General features: G+C 40.4%; 1 protein-coding gene across 4 annotated transcripts in view; it reads right to left on the bottom strand.

The window, feature by feature from the left end:
• CPNE1 (copine 1) overlaps positions 1-19,095 on the bottom strand; it is a 97,696-nt gene that overhangs the window by 54,763 nt on the left and 23,838 nt on the right. For all 4 annotated transcript variants that reach the window (XM_075845342.1, XM_075845338.1, XM_075845339.1 and 1 more), the window contains one exon: positions 10,366-10,403. The gene's annotated coding sequence lies outside the window, so the exon portion shown is untranslated. The remainder of the gene's footprint in view (positions 1-10,365; positions 10,404-19,095) is intronic.

Here is a 19,095-nt window from a genome sequence, read left to right as displayed (position 1 = left end):
GGCTGACCCAGTACCCGACCATCACTACAGATGGTCGGGTACTGGTTCGTACCCGGCTCTTCCCAGTACCACTGGTGGCGGTGGGTACCGGGGTAATGGGGGTTAGTGTTAGCCTCTCTGCCTGCTAACATTAAGCCTCGCCTTAGTAATGGATGTTGTCAATCAGCCAGCAGCTATTAATAAGGTGGTAATAGTAAAGTTTAAAAAAATACAAGGACATATAAAAAATATTTTATTGAAATAAAAAAACAAACACAACCCTCTTTAACCATTTTATTGAGAATAAAAAAACGCTGTCATTGAAGTAGTCTTCGAATCCGACGTAGTCCAACAACCGAACCTTTAAAATAACACAAACACAAAAATAATTAGTTACACATAAAAAAGCAAAACAATTCTTATACTTACCTTATCTGGGTCCAGCGATGGAACCGCAATGTCAGCGAGCTGGTCCCTATATCTAATTCTTTCATGTGTGATACTGTCTGCTGAGCCACTGTATCTAATCCTATCATGTGTGATACTGTCTGTTGAGCTACTGTATCTAATCCTATCATGTGTGATACTGTGCTGAGCCACTGTATCTAATCCTATCCATAGTTTATAGGGTCGTAGTGCTATAGATATGCTGTCTCCTATACAAATATATATATATATTCAGGGGCAAAGTGTATAGTACTATTGTATTCAGGGGAGCAGTGTATAGTACTATTATATTCAGGAGCACAGTGTATAGTACTATTATATTCAGGAGTACAGTGTATAGTACTATTATATTCAGGAGTGCAGTGTATAGTACTATTATATTCAGGAGCGCAGTGTATAGTACTATTATATTCAGGGGCGCAGTGTATAGTACTATTATATTCAGGGGCGCAGTGTATAGCTCTATTATATTCAGGAGCGCAGTGTATAGTACTATTATATTCAAGGGCACAGTGTATAGTACTATTATATTCAGGAGCACAGTGTATAGTACTATTGTATTCAGGGGCGCAGTGTATAGTACTATTATATTCAGGAGCGCAGTGTATAGTACTATTATATCCAGGGGCACAGTGTATAGTACTATTATATTTAGGAGCGCAGTGTATAGTACTATTATATCCAGGGGCACAGTGTATAGTACGATTATATTTAGGAGCGCAGTGTATAGTACTATTAGATTTAGGGGCACAGTGTACAGTACTATTATATTCAGGGGCACAGTGTATAGTACTATTATATTCAGGGGCACAGTGTATAGTACTATTATATTCAGGGGCGCAATGTATAGTACTATTATATTCAGTACAGTGTATAGTATTATATTCAGCAGTACAGTGTATAGTACTATTATATCCAGGGGCACAGTGTATAGTACTATTATATCCAGGGGCACAGTGTATAGTACTATTATATTCAGGGTCGCAGTGTATAGTACTATTATATTCAGGAGCGCAGTGTATAGTACTATTATATCCAGGGGCACAGTGTATAGTACTATTATATTCAGGAGCGCAGTGTATAGTACTATTATATTTATGGGCACAGTGTATAGTACTATTATATTCAGGGGAGCAGTGTACAGTACTATTATATTCAGGAGCACAGTGTATAGTACTATTATATTCAGGAGCACAGTGTATAGTACTATTATATTCAGGGGCGCAGTGTATAGTACTATTATATTCAGTACAGTGTATAGTATTATATTTAGGAGTACAGTGTATATTACTATTATATTCAGGGGCGCAGTGTATAGTACTATTATATTCAGTACAGTGTATAGTATTATATTTAGGAGTACAGTGTATAGTACTATTATATTCAGGAGCGCAGTGTATAGTACTATTATATCCAGGGGCACAGTGTATAGTACTATTATATTCAGGGGAGCAGTGTACAGTACTATTATATTCAGGAGCACAGTGTATAGTACTATTATATTCAGGAGCACAGTGTATAGTACTATTATATTCAGGGGCGCAGTGTATAGTACTATTATATTCAGTACAGTGTATAGTATTATATTTAGGAGTACAGTGTATAGTACTATTATATTCAGGGGCGCAGTGTATAATAATATTATATTCAGGAGTACAGTGTATAATACTATTATATTGAGGGGCGCAGTGTATAGTACTATTATATTCAGGAGCACAGTGTATAATACTATTATATTCAGGAGTACAGTGTAGAATAATATTATATTCAGGAGTACAGTGTATACTATTATATTCAGGGGCGCAGTGTATAGTACTATTATATTCAGGGGCGCAATGTATAGTACTATTATACTCAGGAGTACAGTGTATAGTACTATTATATTCATTGTATGATACGATTATATTTAGAAGAATAGAGTGTGGCATCATGAGAATTTTATCTTCATTTACAGGTGCGGAAATGTTGGAAAAGTGAGTAGCCGAAGACATCTGAGCTGTGAACTGCATAAATGGGCCGTGCCCGAGAGAAGTCATCATAGAGGTCTGAACCGGATGGAGAAGAAAAAAGAAAAAGACCGAAAAGGAATCTGAGACATCACCTGTGAGTCACTCAATGTAAATGTTTATTCTCTCTGTGACTGATCAGTACTGTAACCAAAGCAGAAAATTACCACAGCACTGGACCACAAGTGGGTGCACGCCTCGATAGGACCGGATCCGCGGTCCCCAATATCAGATAGACAGAATAGACGAGGAGACAGCTTTTCCAACATATGTCAGCTTTTTAATCACTCGTGCAACGTTTCAGTCCAGCAGGACCTTTCTCAAGAATGCTTGAGAAAGGTCCTGCTGGACTGAAACGTTGCACGGGTGATCAGTACTGTAGTCACTGTATGATCTGCAGCGAGATGACGGATGGTAGCATTCTTTTTTGTTAAACAGCAACTCCCAGCATATCCCAACCATTGTTCAGGCTATACTGGGAGTTGCCGTTTAAATCGTACAAATTTATACAGCAGGGGTTAAACTGAATTTGCAAATGATCTCTGTACTGAACTGTATTTGTTCTGGTGCTGTATATATGTACTGAGCTTGGTTCTGGTGCTATATATATATATATACACACATACATACATACTCACACGCACATATATATACACAGAGCTTGGTTCTGGAGTTATATATGTACTGGGCTTGGCTCTGGGGATGTATATATGTACTGAGCTTGGTGCTATATATATTATATATATACTGAGCTTGGTTCTGGAGTTATATATATGTACTGAGCTTGGTTCTGGGGATGTATATATGTACTGAGCTTGGTGCTGTGTAAATATATATTATATATATATACACACACACACACACACACATATACACCGAGCTAGGTTCTGGAGTTATATATGTACTGAGCTTGGTTCTAGTGCTGTATATATGTACTGAGCTTGGTTCTAGTGCTGTATATATGTACTGAGCTTGGTTCTGGGGCTGTATATATTTACCTTCTCTTAAGGTAAAAGTATATGTTAAATCGAAGGTAAATATATACAGTAAAAACTAAACCGCAAAAAACATGGAGGAATCTCAGTTTTTTTCCAATTCACCCATTATATGGTACTTTACATGGTGCCAATAAAAACTATAACTCCTCCCGCAAAAAAATAATCCTTCACACACCACTACATCGACGTATAAATAAAAAAAAGTTATAAAGCTTCTGACCACTTCAGTGTATTCTGCTTTCTTTCTTCTATATGGCTCATTCTGCTTTTACAGCTAAATTAAAACCGTGCCAGATCTGTAGCCGCCTAAACAGAAATCTGCAAATATATACCGTACAGCGTCTTCAGAGTTCGGGGTGGGGGGGCCAGACCTGAAAAAGTGCCCGGGGCCCATGGTACCCTTAATCCGCCCCTGGCGTTACCAGTGCCATCTGAGCGGTAAAATCTTGCTGTATTTTGTTTATGTTAGTGTTTTGGATCCCACCAAATTTGTTCTAACCACACGATTTCTGCAGCAATTCAGTTGAACGTAGCAGACATTCCGCTGGAGGAAAAAAACGTACCATTTTGCTGCGCTTTTCTCAATGCTGGTAGATGTTGACATCTTCTCTGAAAAACACAGCTATTGATTCCACTTTAGGCAGCAGGAATTTACATTTTTATGCAGCGTGTGGATGAGATTTGTTAAATCTTTGCTGCTACTGTATTCTGTCTGCAATTCCGGACTGGAAAAATGCAGCAAAACTGCTACGTGTGGACAAGCCCTAAGTCAAGTTCCTCAAACCATTCCTGAACAATTTTTGCAGTGTGGCAGGGGGAATTATCCTGCTGAAAGAGGTCACTGTCATTAGGGAATAGTGTTACCATGAAGATGTGGCCTTGGTCTGTAACAATGTTCACGTAGGCGATATGCGTCAAAGTAACATACACATGAATGCCAGGACCTAACACTTGCAAGCAGAACATTACCCAGAGCATCAAACGGTCTCCACCGGCTAATCTTCTTCCTATAATGTATTCTGGTGCAATCTATTACCCAGATAAGCAACGCACCCAGCTGTCTGCATGATGTAAAAGAAGATGTGATTCATCACACCAGGCCACCTTCCTGCATTGCTCCACAGACCAGTTCTGGCGCTCATTTGCCCATTGTAGATACTTTCAGTGGTGGACAAGAGTCATCATGGACACTGTACTGTGTGTTCTGACACCTTTCTATCATAGCCTGCATCAACTTTTCCAGCAATTTGTGCTGCAGTAGCTCTTCTGCATGATTGGCCCAGACGGTCTAACCTTCACTTACCACACACATCAATGAGGCTTGGGTGCCCATGATCTTGTTGCCAGTTCACAGGTTATCTTTCCTTAGACGTTGGGTAGGTGTAGGTACTAACCACTGCATAACATGAACACCCCACAAGATCTGCCATCTTGGAGATGCTCTGACTTCGTCGTCTAGCTACCACAATTTGGCCCACGGTTACGCAGATCCTCACGCTTGCCCATTTTTCCTGCTTCCAAAACATCAACTTTAAGAATGGACTGCTCAATTGCTGCTTTATATATTCCACCTCTTGCCAGGCACTATTGTATCAAGACAATCACGGTTATTCACTTCAATTTTCACTGGTTTAAATGCTATGGTTATATAATTATTGTGCAATATCTTATTTATCCTTCAGTAAGGATGATTTGAGTTTGGGACTGTTCACATCAGCATTCGGGTTCCATTCAACCTTTGGATCAGAGGTACCGATGAACGCAAAGCCGAACAAACTATGGCTTCAGTTTGCATTACCGTTGATTTCAATGGTAATGCTTGTTTCAGTGTCATTCCGTTCCGTAGATTTCCCTTTTTTCCACGGAAACAAAAAGTACTGTCGACTGTGCTATTGTTTCTGTGAGAAAAACTGAAACTTTATGGAACATAAACAACCGAATCATCGAAATCAATGGTAATGCAAACGGAATTGATAGTTTCCATTCATCGGTTCCTCTGATAGAAAGGTTGAACGGAACCTGAACGGTGATGTAAGCAGGCCCTAAGGCGTACAGTTTAAAGAGGCTCTGTCACATTATAAGTTCCCTATCGCCTACATAATCTGATTGGCGCTGTAATGTAGATAACAGCAGTATTTTTATTTTGAAAAACTATAATTTTTGGAGGAAGTTATGAGCAATTTTAGATCTATGCTAATTACTTTCTTAATGCCCAACTGGGTGGTTTTTATCTTTTGACCAAGTGGGCATCGTAAAGAGGAGTGGATGACGCGGACTAATCAGCGTCATACACTTCTCTCCATTCATGTCCATTTGTACTCAGCACAGCGTGATCTAGCGAGATCACACTGTGCTGTCACATACACCCACATTAACTTTACTTAAGTGTCTGGACATTCAATAGACATCACCTCCAGCCAGGACGTGAAGTCTATTCACAATCCCGACACTTCGGTAAAGTTTCTGAGGGAATTAATCGCTGCAAAGTGTGATCTCACGAGATCACACTATGAACGACAGCAGTGGCGCGATCTTGTGAGATCACGCTGTGTAGCGCTTAAGTCCCACACAAACTTTACCGAAGTGTTGGGATTGTGAATAGACATCGCGTCCTGGCTGGAGGTGATGTCTATTCACTGTCAAGACACTTCAGTAAAGTTAATGTGGGTGTATGTGACAGCACGATCTCACTAGATTACGCTGTGCGGAGTACAAATGGACATGAATGGAGAGAAGTGTATGACACTGATTTGACCGAGTGGATGACGCTGACCAAAGTGAAAAAACGCCCAGTTGGGCATGAAGAAAGTAATTAGCATAAATCTAAAATTGCTCATAACTTCCTCAAAAATGATCGTTTTTCTAAATAAAAAACACGGTTATCTACATTACAGCACCGATCAGATTATGTAGGAGACATCACTTATAATGTGGTGACAGAGCCTCTTAAGGCCTCATTCAGCAGTATCTAGATAAGTGTTTTGCATCAGTTTCTAGAAGCTAAAACCAGAAGCTCGTTTGACTCTTTACTGCCCTCTGCTGGAAGTACCATAGAAATGTCTCCATGAGATTGACACTGGGAAAGACTTGGGGATCCAGGGTAAAGGAGCCCTTTGTCACTAACTTAGTAATAATGGCTGGAATGGGACCCTGTACTATTGGGGCTCTTGGGTACTTTAATCAGATGCACAGGTGGTTTGTTCTGCCCTGAGCTAGAAATAATTATTGCAGCTCCAGGCCATACAACATGCTATAGCTCAGTACCAGTAAAAGACAGTCAAGAAATGTATTCACAAAACTGTAACGTTTATGAACTACAAAAAATTTGCAAAGTAAAGTGAAGCTCCATCTTGGAATAAGTATAAACCTTACTTTCGGGAAGTCTATCATAAATCTCTGCAATGTACAGGTTTTGCAAAAGTTACTCACTTTCCAATTTAATGAGATCTACCCCATTGAACCAAGATTTAAATAGGTTTTCCCCTCTGATCAAAGTGATGGCCTATCGCCAAGACAAGCCATCACTTTATGGACAGCGAAGGTCTGACTGCCATTACCCCTATGATCCAGAGAAAAACAATGAATATATATATACACACATATACATTGAACTAGTGCTGTTGGTCAATCCAAAATGTTAATAAACCTCAAGGCAGAGAAAGCACTAAGAATCACTCTCCTCATGCACTCCGGCCCTGGGGAACCTCCTGACATTACTGCCCATATATGTAGCTGTGCGGGAAGCTGCAGCAATGTAACTGTCCACGTATGGACACTTATGTCACTGGAGCTTCTCAACGAACCAGCCTGACTGAGGTCAGAAGAGTTACCTTTCGGCCTCTGTTAGGCTACTGGACATGTTTATTGTGTACGTCGGGAGATTTCCAAACATACACGATAAATGTGGTTTATAAACATGACATACAGGGGAACTAATGTGTATGGCTCGTCTTAATCTAGTGCATGGGAAAACATAGGCTTGTCTATTTTTTTTTTGTACCAAACGTCTTCTCAATTGTTCCATAAGGATAACAGCGGACACAGTCAAAACATATAATGATCTCTTAGTAATGACATGTTTTCCACATGCTCATTCTAATTTGTACATGAATGGCCTGTTTCCATCTATTTGAATGAAGCTTGCTGTGAAATTGGGGGAAAATTTTTTTTATGCAGGCCTTCGGTTTTGTTTTTTTTAAAAACGCCACAGAAAAATAGTGTGAAGGAGTCCTGACAGGGAACATGGACTATATTTAGCATGATGTACTATTCACTACAGTAGATCAAGTTGTCACCTTTTGTATTCGATTAAGCCTAATGTTCTTATTTTAGTGTTTATTTGCCTTAACACTAGTGTCATTTCATCAATTCAATACATCAAAATACTTAAAACACCATTCACCTAACTTGGAGCCTTTCCATTCTCTTTTCTTGATAAATGTAAATTGTAAGAGGATATGGAAAACTAAACAAGTCAAGCTTGTGGTAATGAGCTGAAATAATTACTACCATTATCCCCATTCAAATAATGGACCTAACATCTGCAGGGACAAGTGTACACAGAATCCTGGATTGCAAGGACTATAAGAGCCTGAAGATTCAATCTATGCCTCGGACTTTCTTCAAAGTTTTTTTTTCCATTTATTTTTCTACTATTCACATTATATATTAAAGTTTTCACACAGGCCACTAGAGCAATCACAAGTAAGCAGTCTACAAGTGACTAAAGTATCCGGCTATTGACAGCCGTTCTGCATAAACTAGAAGTGAATGAGGAAAGTAATCTTTTCATTAGGGGGTGGGCGAGTGAATTTGTCCATACACATTAGATGTATGTCGGCCGGACCCATAGGAAGATCACATGATTGGATTTCCCAAGCAACGTATTTGCAAAACGCAGACAGCACACCGTGGGTTCCGTGTGCTCGCAGTTATTTTTGCAGACCCATAGACTTAAATGGCAACACTCGTCCGCAAAAAAAGGGATAGGACCTGTTCTATAACTTGCAGAACAGAACAATAAATCCGCAAAAACCGCTGATGTGTGTCTAGCCCCATAGAGTGGGTCAGTGTGCTAGGCGCAGGAAATGCAGATAGTAGACTAGTAGATGTAGTAGATGTCCAATGAAGCACCTTATTTTATAAATACCAATTGTTTTAATGTATTGTCCTGTGTTTAAAATGCAAATGGTGCAGACACATCAATACACTTGCTAGAATTAGCTTTTCTTTCCAAGTTGACATGTAACTACATAAAGACAAAAGCAATGCTTAAACAAGTGAAAACAACCACACATACTCGGACACAAAAAAATATTTAAACTTTATTAATACTTTCAGTATATAAACATAAAAAAATGGGGAAGAAAAAGAATATTACAATAAAAAAAGGGTCTTAAAAAAATATGTATTTTAATTAAATCTATCTATAACAATATAATCTAAGACATATGCATATAAAATGTACCCACATCTTGGTTGATTCCTGAATTTAAAAAGGGTGCTCTAAATCCAAATGTCACCCAACATAAAAGCCCCTTCCTTGCGATGTGCAAGTAGACTACTCTTATCCCCTACAAAATGATCCATGTTCCCTGGTAAAGATCTGAATGAAGTGGCTGCCTCTATGTCTCCTTTATCAGGTGGTGCTTGCTCTGAGCAGCCAATCTACTACCTGTACATACGTCCTTGTCTCTCTAACTTTGTACAAGGTGGAAACTCCTTCAGGCACTGGCTTTCTCCTCTGCTTAAAGAGGCTCTGTCACCAGATTATAACTTGACTATCTCCTACATAATCTGATTGGCGCTGTAATGTAGAGAACAGCAGTGGTTTTTATTTTGAAATATGATCATTTTTGAGCAAGTTATGAGCTAGTTTAGATTTATGCTAATGAGTTTCTCAATGGACAACTGGGCGTGTTTTTACTTTTTACCAACTGGGTGTTGTACAGAGAAGTGTATGAGGCTGACCAATCAGCGTCATACACTTCTCATTGTTACAGTCCAGCTTCTTCCACTGCACAATCACACTGTGCTGGAACAATGAGAAGTGTATGGCGCGGATTGGTCAGCGTCATACACTCCTCTGTACAACACCCAGTTGGTAAAAAGTAAAAACACGCCCAGTTGTCCATTGAGAAACTCATTAGCATAAATCTAAACTAGCTCATAACTTGCTCAAAAATTATCGTTTTTCAAAATAAAAACCACTGCTGTTATCTACATTACAGCGCCAATCAGATTATGTAGGAGATAGAGCATTTATAATCTGGTGACAGAGCCTCTTTAAGTGAAGTAACATTTTATTTTTTAAATTGCAGAATGTATTATTCATGAGTTTTTAAGTGGTTTGATGCCAACGGGCAAAAAACAACAACAACAAAACAGAAGGAGTCAGTCTTTTCAGTATTTTTGACGGCAAGAATAGCGCAGTCTGCAGCACTAGTCTTGCATTCAAAAATTCCTCAATCCAATAAACCCCAAAAAGTCAATAGGGTCTGTCAGGATTTGTGGGACTCTGTTCAAAATTGGATCCAGTATAGTCGTCATGGCTCAGTTATAAACAGAAGTCATGACTCTGGTGTGATTGAAATTTTAGGAGATTTTCCCAGTGTATAAGTCGAACGTAAAAGGGAAAACGTGTCCTGTACAAAACCTTAAAAAAAACAAAAAAAAACCTGTGTGCCTTTACACTATACAAAAACTAAGGGTTTTCATCCAGCTGGACTGCTAAAAACTAACACTGCATTTTATTTCTTTGAGGTTTATATACAAATGATAAGCTACAGCACCATCCAATGATCATTCTGGATGCACTCCTAGATCTTCTGGGGTGGAGTGGGGGCATATGGTTTTAGTGGGCTATTAATAGTGATTTCACAGCGCTTGTTACATTTTCTTCCTAGCTGCTAACACTGGACACAAGCAACAATTACCTGTGAATGATGCTGTAGCAATGGTCAATGTAGACGACCTGTAAATAATGATATAACAATTAAAAGTCATTGAGCAGAAATCCATCCTGTAGGTGCAATTGGATAAGTTTATAATTTATTTACATATTAATGCTCTTTTATTGAACATCCGTTATTTATACAGCACCAACATATGCAGTGCCGTAACTAGATTGCAAATCAGATTGGTCCCTTGGAGATTCCATAGTGCAAATACATCAAATCCCATTAACACAATGCAAACAAATGCATGAGTTTTAGGACAAGATGCAGTTATTTTTTTAAACAGTCGCCTGACCAAAATGAACTCGGCCTTAGGCTTTGTTCACATCTCGTTTTGTGCACACGTTTGTGGTATACGACGACGTATATGGTTTTAAAGAACCAAAAATGTATGCATTTGTAGCGTTCGCGTAGGTTTTTTGTAGTAAACGTTTGTGTCCGTTCTTCCAAAAAAACGTACTTTTTTTTTTGATCTTGAGCTAAATCAAACTTTGTAAAGTCAAGATTTCCCATATATGGTGACAAAAATGTATAAGTTTTACGTATGCAAACGTAGGGTTTAAGATTGCATACGTCGTCCATAAGTCGCCATTGACTTCAGTACAAATAAAAATGAATACATGTGGTATACGTTTTGGAAAAGTACTGAAGCGTAGTAGACTATGCTTTACAGGACATGGAAGAAAAAAAAAAGGGATACAATGTAAGCGCAAAAAAATACACCATTAGGCCCCATGCACACGACCGTGCCCGCAATCACGGCCCGCGATTGCGGGCACGGCCGGCCGCTGACTGACAGCCGCATTTTCGGGCCGTGCTCCCATACAAAGTATGGGAGCACGGCCCGCAAAATGCGAAAGAACGGAAATGTTCCATAATTCCCGGAACATTTCCACGGCACGGACACACTTCCGTAGTGCTACGGAAAGGTGTCAGTGTTCAATGAAAGTGAATGGCTCCGTTCTTGCGGACCGCAGTTGCGGTCCGCAAAAACTGAGGTTTTTTACGGTCGTGTGCATGGGGCCTTAGGGCATCCGTCCTAACCATAGAAATCAATGTGAACGCTGTGCTACATGTTTGACACGGTTTCTTCATGTCAAACCGTGCACATCAGACAGTAAAAACAAGATGTGAACTTGGCCTTACTCAAATTTCAAGACAGTAAAGGGGTTTCAAGTTTATGTAATGTATACATATGGTTTTGCTTCTAGTTGTGTTTTTTCTTTTTTGGTCAGCGGATTGATACAGGTTCAGATTTTCTAACCAGCCACACGTGACACTTTGCAGCAGCTTTCCGTTCCGGCTTCTACTGCATACCGGAGGATGGGACACCTCTAGAACGTCCATTTGTCCTAACACGGCATATGGGCAGGGGTTGTTCTGACGCGGGACATTGTCGAGCGTAGCAGGGGACTTGGAACCCCTTAAAGATATATTGCAAACATTTTCAGCTCAGAAAAAAAGGACATTATATTTAACCAATATGTCATGCATATAGGCAGTCAAATATCAATTACATCGGCTACATAAAATAAATACACCTAAATTAAACATTTTTAATGTATTGTCCATAAATGTATATTTGTCCCCGGCTAAACCACAACCTTTTGTTACAAATTTGTAAGGAATAGGGAATTTTAAGAACGGCTTGTAGATGAATAAAGACCACAGCAATTACACAACTCGTAGTAAGTGTCGACTGTTTGGCAGATTTCCCCATGTCTGACATACACAAGTCATTGAGAATTCTTATCAAAAACAAACTGTAATGATATAGTAACCTGTACTTTTTTTTTTCTCATGCAAAATCAGCACAAGACAAAAAGGATAGAAAACAATTGATCGCTACGAAATTAATTATTTCCAACTAAAAAATATAGAACTTATGAAAGGACAAAAATGGACAGCACAAAGTCAAAAGACCTACAATCATGCGTGAAACTTGGTTAATTCACTTTATCAATGATTAGTTTAAAAAAATCTTAATATGGAAGAGTCATGGTTATCAACAAACATCCGCTATTCGTATGCCACATATTACTAAATAAATGATCTGGTCAATTTGTAATTAATGTAGGGGATTGGTTGTACATGGCAAAGTTCCAATTCAGTGTTTAACCAATAAAAAAATGCCCCCGATTTGTGCCACAATAAATCATGATTGCATCGGCTACCTGCAACCCCCGTTTTTCGTTCACTTTACGCTTGTCCGCACAACATCTAACGTGCAAAATTTGTACTGCTGCCTGGCTGATGGAGCAAGAATCTGCCAGTACAATGTGTGCCCACGCTGCTGCCCTCAGTTCCAAAAGACATTGCATCCGAACTCTGGAGCGGGCACATCACTGACTGCCTAGACCGGATGCCTCTGAGGAAGACATCATGCTAGAGAGACAAGAGCAGTCAGAAATTGCGATGTACGAGCAGAGTACTTTGGCTGGACCACAGGAGCCCACACACTGCAGAGGACCAGAAGAAATCCATATATACAGAAAAAAAAAAATGCACAAACCTGGGAAGATTTTCCCATCAGGATGATAAACCATGCAGAATTCACAGAGTTAAAAAATAATTTAAAAAATATCCTGTATAGAACAACTCATTACATGATCACAAGGTAATTGTCAAGTACAGTACATCAATCTTTTGAATGGAGTGATAAATATCCCAAAACATATAGAACCAAATAATATGAACAGATCAGCAGGATAAACAATGTAGAGCAAATAATAGTCAACGAGTCCAACAGAGTATTACACCATTACAACGCTGCAGAAATAGATATATATATATACACACACACACACACACACACACACACACACACACACACACACACACACACACATACATACAGACACCAATTGCACTACTACATGAACTGCAGCAATACAACCATTCCTTCTGTACTGTAAAACAAATATCCAATGGGCCTCTTTAGAATGACACAGACATTTCATAACAATGTATTCGAGTATACGTGACAACACAAAAATAGTTGGTATACTTTTTTGAAAAGGACTACATAAAAAATATAAATACTAAGGAAACTACATCAGACATGGAGTAACAACATCTGCGACTCATTTATACAGCCCTTGCATTTTTGGTTCTGTGCACACTAACAGATTATGAACAAACCACCAAATTGCCAATGGAAAATGAATTCACCTTGGTTTCCTCAGGACCCATTAAACTTAAAATGTAACTTTTATTTATTCAAATTTAGAAGCAAACACACACCGTTAATATCACAATGCGGTCTAATGGTCTGAATAGTGGTAAAGTGGATTTATAGTGTATTAGATCTCGCTGCAGAGTCTGTTATGCAGCTGAGATACCACCACACTACACAAGTAAACAGCGGCTGCAGCCCGCTTATAGTAGAACACGAAATCTCAGATACCGCATTGAATTAAAATTATTTGAATAGCCCCCCCCCCCCCTCTAACAGACGTACGCATGTCCATGTAAGAACTTTGTGGCGAACTGGGACTAGATCTCGCCGATGCGCTTTCCTGGAGCAGTAATAAATATGCTTGTAGAAACAGGCTGCAAGCAGATAGGAACTAGTTACCTAAAACCACACTGGAAATTATGTATATAAACTGGTACATACAGATCAGTGGCACACAACCAACCAATTAAATGACAAAAATCTAACTTCTATGGGCAACTGCTCCAGTTTATGTCTACACTACTTTGAAGCCCTCTGATTTTCATACACTTTGCTATTACACTAGAAGTTTACATATGTGAACAAACATTTAAAAAAGCCTAAAGCAGCAAGCACCGAGCTGCCATCATTAAATGCATGGCCCCATACGGCCATATATATGATCAAGGCCCCACTACAGAATAAAAATGCCTATCCGTTTTCTGTATTCTACAGACAGAATTTCACAGTGGTTCTGTGAATTCTGGTTAAATGGCATAAAGCTGCCCTCTGAACAATCCCCCTGCCAGCCGAAACATCCAGACTTATATTGCGGTTATGCTCCGCTACAGTATCAGCATATAGAAGACGGAGGTAATCTGTAATGTGCCAATACAAAGCAACGATGCTCAGATCCTGTAGTGCTACTCACTTGCTGTGAGAGTTACATACACGAGGAAAAGGGAGGCTTTTTTATCATAAGAAAACTCAGTTTAGTGACTGCTGCAGGGAAAAAAAAAAAGGTATTGTCAAACGTTAAGAAAATCTGCTGAAGCTCTATAAACTCCACAGCAGCCAGTAGTGAAGGTCCCTCCCAACTGTAGATATTCCTGCAGCTTGGGGCCAGCCCAGAAGAGCAGAGGCTATTAGCCATTTGGAGCCAGTGTCATTTCACACGCAAGACATGGCTCCTTATTTTTAAAGGATATTCTGGGCCCCTTACTGCAACATCACTTGTACTGCCCGGCGTGAGCCATCTTACTTGGATATTCTCTCGGAATCTTACATTGGCCAATTATTGGGCAAACAAGCGTTCACAAAACACTCCTTCCCGATCATTGCCCTGCGAGCTTGTTCATCAGCTGATTGTATCGTTTTAAATGTGTAAAATATTATTTTGCGGTTGGCGTTGCCAACATTATTATGTATGGGGACGAGAATTCGGAGTAACGATAGCTCGTCCCCGTATTAGCTCCTTGTGACAGGAGCAAACGAGCGCCGATCAACGAGCTGTCACGAACTGCGGTCATTGCAGCGGCCAAACTCGGCCGGTGTAAAAGTACCTTTAGGGTATGTTCAAACAAGCTTTTTTAAGCTGTTTTTCGGGCCGCAAATGCCCCAAAAATGGTTAAGAATGTGGGGGCTGAACGCCTCCAAACATCTGCCCATTGATTTCAAACGGGAAAAATGGCGTACCGTTCCCACGTGGTGGTATTTACGCGGCCGTTTTTAAAACCAGCCGTGTAAAAAAAAACAAAAAAACACGCCTTGTAAAATTAAGTGCATGTCACTTCTTGAGCTTAAAAAACAGCTGAAAATCAGAGGCTGTTTTCCCTTGAAAACAGCTCCGTATTTTCAGCCGTTTTTTGTTAAGCGTGTGAACATAGCCTTACGCTCCTTTAGTGCAGGTGGTCATTTATGCTCTGTATTGCACGATTTTTACAAACTGCTCTAAGGCGATGCTCACATCTGTGTCGGAAGCGATGTTAAGGCTCTTTTACACTGGCCAATGATCGCTCCCACAAATAGAGCAGCGATCAGCTTACAAATGAGCAAACGCTTGTTCGCCTAATTTAATTTATTATGCTGCCTGCAAATAATCAGTGTCAGCAGAACATCTCTCCATGTAAAACAAGATGTGCTGCCGACATCATGCAAACAGTATGAGGACCGAACAATTATATTCCTCCCCATACAGTTTAAATTGGCCCTTTAAACAAGAACCGATCGACCTGTAATTGACGATTGAGACTTATGGGCACATATCTGCCGTGTAAACTCAGCTTAAGGGTATGTTCACATGGCTTATTTTGATCCGTTCATGGAAGCAGGACACCTCCAAACATTTGCCCACTGATTCCAATGGGAAAAACGGCGTTTTGTTCCTACGGGCAATTTTTTTACGCGGCCACGAAAAATAAGTGCATGTTACTCGAGACGTTTTTAGAGCAGTTTTTCATTGACTGTATAGGAAAACCGCTCCAAAAACTGCCGTAAAAAACGCAACTTTAAATAAAAAACGTCTGAAAATCAGGAGCGGCTTTCCCTTGAAAATCGCTCCGTATATTCAGACGTTTTCTAGTAAGCGTGTGAACATACCCGAAGGCCGGATTCACACGAGCGTGAGTTTTGCGCGCGCAAAAAACGCGCCGTTTTGCCCGCACAAAAGGTCTATAAAAGCTTCGTGTGTCAGCAGCATATGATGCGTGGCTGCGTGATTTTCACGCAGCCGCCATCATTATGTCACTGTTTTTTATGTTTATAAACCGAAAAGCACGTGGTGCTTTTGTTTTCATTCAGAATTTTGATTACTGTAGCGCGCATCACACGGAAGTGCGTCCGTGTGCGGTTTTCACGCACCCATTGACTTCAATGGGTGCGTGATACGTGAAAAACGGGCAAATATATAGTGAGTGGTGAGTTTTACGCAGCGTGAAAATCACTGATAGTCTGAACTGCCCCATTGACTAACATAGGTTAGTGCAACGCGCGTGAAAATCACGCTCGTTGCACGGACGTATTATACGTTCGTCTGAATAAGCCCTTAGTCTAAGGCCTTATTTACACAAACGTGTGCATTTTGCACGTGCAAAAAAGCTGTGTTTTTTGCGCGTTGCAGTTCCGTGTGTCATCAGTGTTTGGTGCATGGCTGCGTGATTTTCACACATACGCCATCCTTATGACACGCGGTTTGGAGGTTTAGAAAATGAAATGAAGGTGGTTTTATTTTTTCCCTTCATTTATTGAACTGTTGCGCGAATCATGCGCAGCACACGGAAGTGTGTCTGTGTCCTGCGTGTGATTTTCACGCACCCATTGACTTTGCGTGATGCGCAAAAAATGCTAGAGTATAGGACATGCTGTGAGTTTTACGCAGCGGACACACGCTGCTTGAAAAACACGGAATGTCTGAATGGCCCCATTGACTTACATAGGTCCGTGCGATGCATGGGATTTTCACGCGCGTATCACGAACCAGAGGTGGGACCCGCATCTTCCTTCTATGAGCTAGAATAGAAAGCCGCTTTGTAAGAGGGGCTTCCGCCCTTGCAAACCTGACAAGAGCATTTTTATGTCATTTTCTGAAGTGTACCTTTTAGGCTGGATTCTCACAGCGCTATGCTGCTTTGGGTCACTTTCATTGGTGTTTTTAAATGCATGTTTTGTTTTAAAAATTTGGGTTTTTTTTTAGACACTGCCGCCAGCTGTTACTTTAAACTTTATAGCAAGTTATTAAAAAGTCTACATAAACTGCATTTTGGTTTGTAGCATTCTTTGGGTTCAGTTGTGTTTTTTGAAAACGATCCAGGTATGGCATTTTTGTCTTGCGTTTTTCCAATATACTTTTCTATAGTACTTGTAACATTGAGCATGCACTTATGTCGTTTTTCAACACGTGTTGTGCAGGTTAATCTTGTCAGTTGACCTTTGGCTAAGGCCTCATGCACAGAACCGTTCATCGAGCAGCAAACTATGGGTTCTAGTGTCCGTAATGCCTCCAAGTTGCTTGCGCAACCGTTCCGCGTGTCACACGTATTTTACAATCTGCAAAAAAACCAAAACACCACACACACGGAAATAGTCACTATATAGACACCACTCGCCCCACCCGCAAACACCCATAGGAAGTTCACGTGATCAGATTTTTCACTCATTCTACCAAGGTATCTGCAAAATGCAGACTGCACAGAGACCTAAACCAGTAAAGCAAAAAACAATTTGGTTCGCCATAGACATACAATAAGCGTCAGACGAGGGATTTTGTGAACAGCAGCTATTATCCCTGATGCAACCATAAAATTGCACTTTCAGCTCAAATGAATGTGCGTCTTATTTTACTAGGTGGATAAACAGCTGGCTGGAACCAGTAGTGCAGATATCTCTACAGGAAACACAGGGTTGAACAGCTTAAAAATCCACGGCTGTTTTCCACAACAGAAGTCAGGGAGTTCCCCAAGACATCAGATTGTCTGCAGATCAAGAACAAGTCATCAAGATCCATTAAGTCTGAGGCCTCGTTCAGATCTGCGTTGGAGGCTCCGTTAGAAGCCTCCGTCGCAGATCCGTCCGAGATTACTGGAGACAATAGTGCAGCATGCTGCGCTATGGTCTCCGGTAAAATCATGGACACCCCGACGGAAGCCATTAAAATCAATGGGTTCCACCAGCGATGACCGTTGTGCAACTGAACCTTTGCTTCAGTTATTTCCTTGTTCTGCTCCTCTGACAGAGGACATCAACGGAACACAATGAAGCAGGTATGAACATAGCCTAAGAATCTATGTCCTGGCTGTATTCTTATTTGTCTATGCAGGATGAAATAAATGCCAATTCAGCTCTGTGCAGATCAGACAAAGCACAATTAGGGCCTGTTCACATCAGCGTTGGCTTTCCGTCGGAGGTTACCGTCGGGTGAACCCCGCAACGGAAAGTCAAACTGAAACCACAGCTTCCGTTTCAGTCACCATTGATATCAATGGTGACGGAAACATTGCTAATGGTTTCCGTTCGTCACCATTCCGGCAGGTTTTTGTTTTAACAATGGAATAAATAGCGCAGTCGACTGCGCTATTGATTGTCGGAAAAACCTGCCGGAATGGTGACGAACGGAAACCATTAGCAATGTTTCCATCACTATTTATACCAATGGTGACGGAACCGGAAGCTGTGGTTTGAGTTCGACTTTCCGTTGCGGGGTTCACCCGACGGAAACCTCCAGCCAACGCTGACGTGAACAGGCCCTCACCATCACTGTTTTTACAGCAGGGGCATTAGGATTAGTCACCCTAATGAACGTAGGCCATCCAGTGATCCTTGTTCTATGGATCGGTGGGGGGGGGGGGGGGTCCCAGTGTCTACTCCCAACAAATCAGCTTTATGATATATCTCATTTGTGTCTTCGACCTAAATGAAAAATGTATTTAACATACGTATGTATCCTGCAGGAGCATAGGATTTCTCCACTAACCATTATTTTTAGTTTATACATAATCTACATTATAAATTGAGCACCTCTGGACATTAACTGTATTCACAGTTCTACTAGTTATTGT

Source organism: Rhinoderma darwinii, chromosome 13 (genome assembly GCF_050947455.1).
Source record: "Rhinoderma darwinii isolate aRhiDar2 chromosome 13, aRhiDar2.hap1, whole genome shotgun sequence".
NCBI classification, from domain to species: Eukaryota; Metazoa; Chordata; class Amphibia; order Anura; family Rhinodermatidae; genus Rhinoderma; species Rhinoderma darwinii.
The sequence above is the reverse complement of the archived record's forward strand: the minus strand, read 5'-3'. Positions and strand labels throughout refer to the sequence as shown.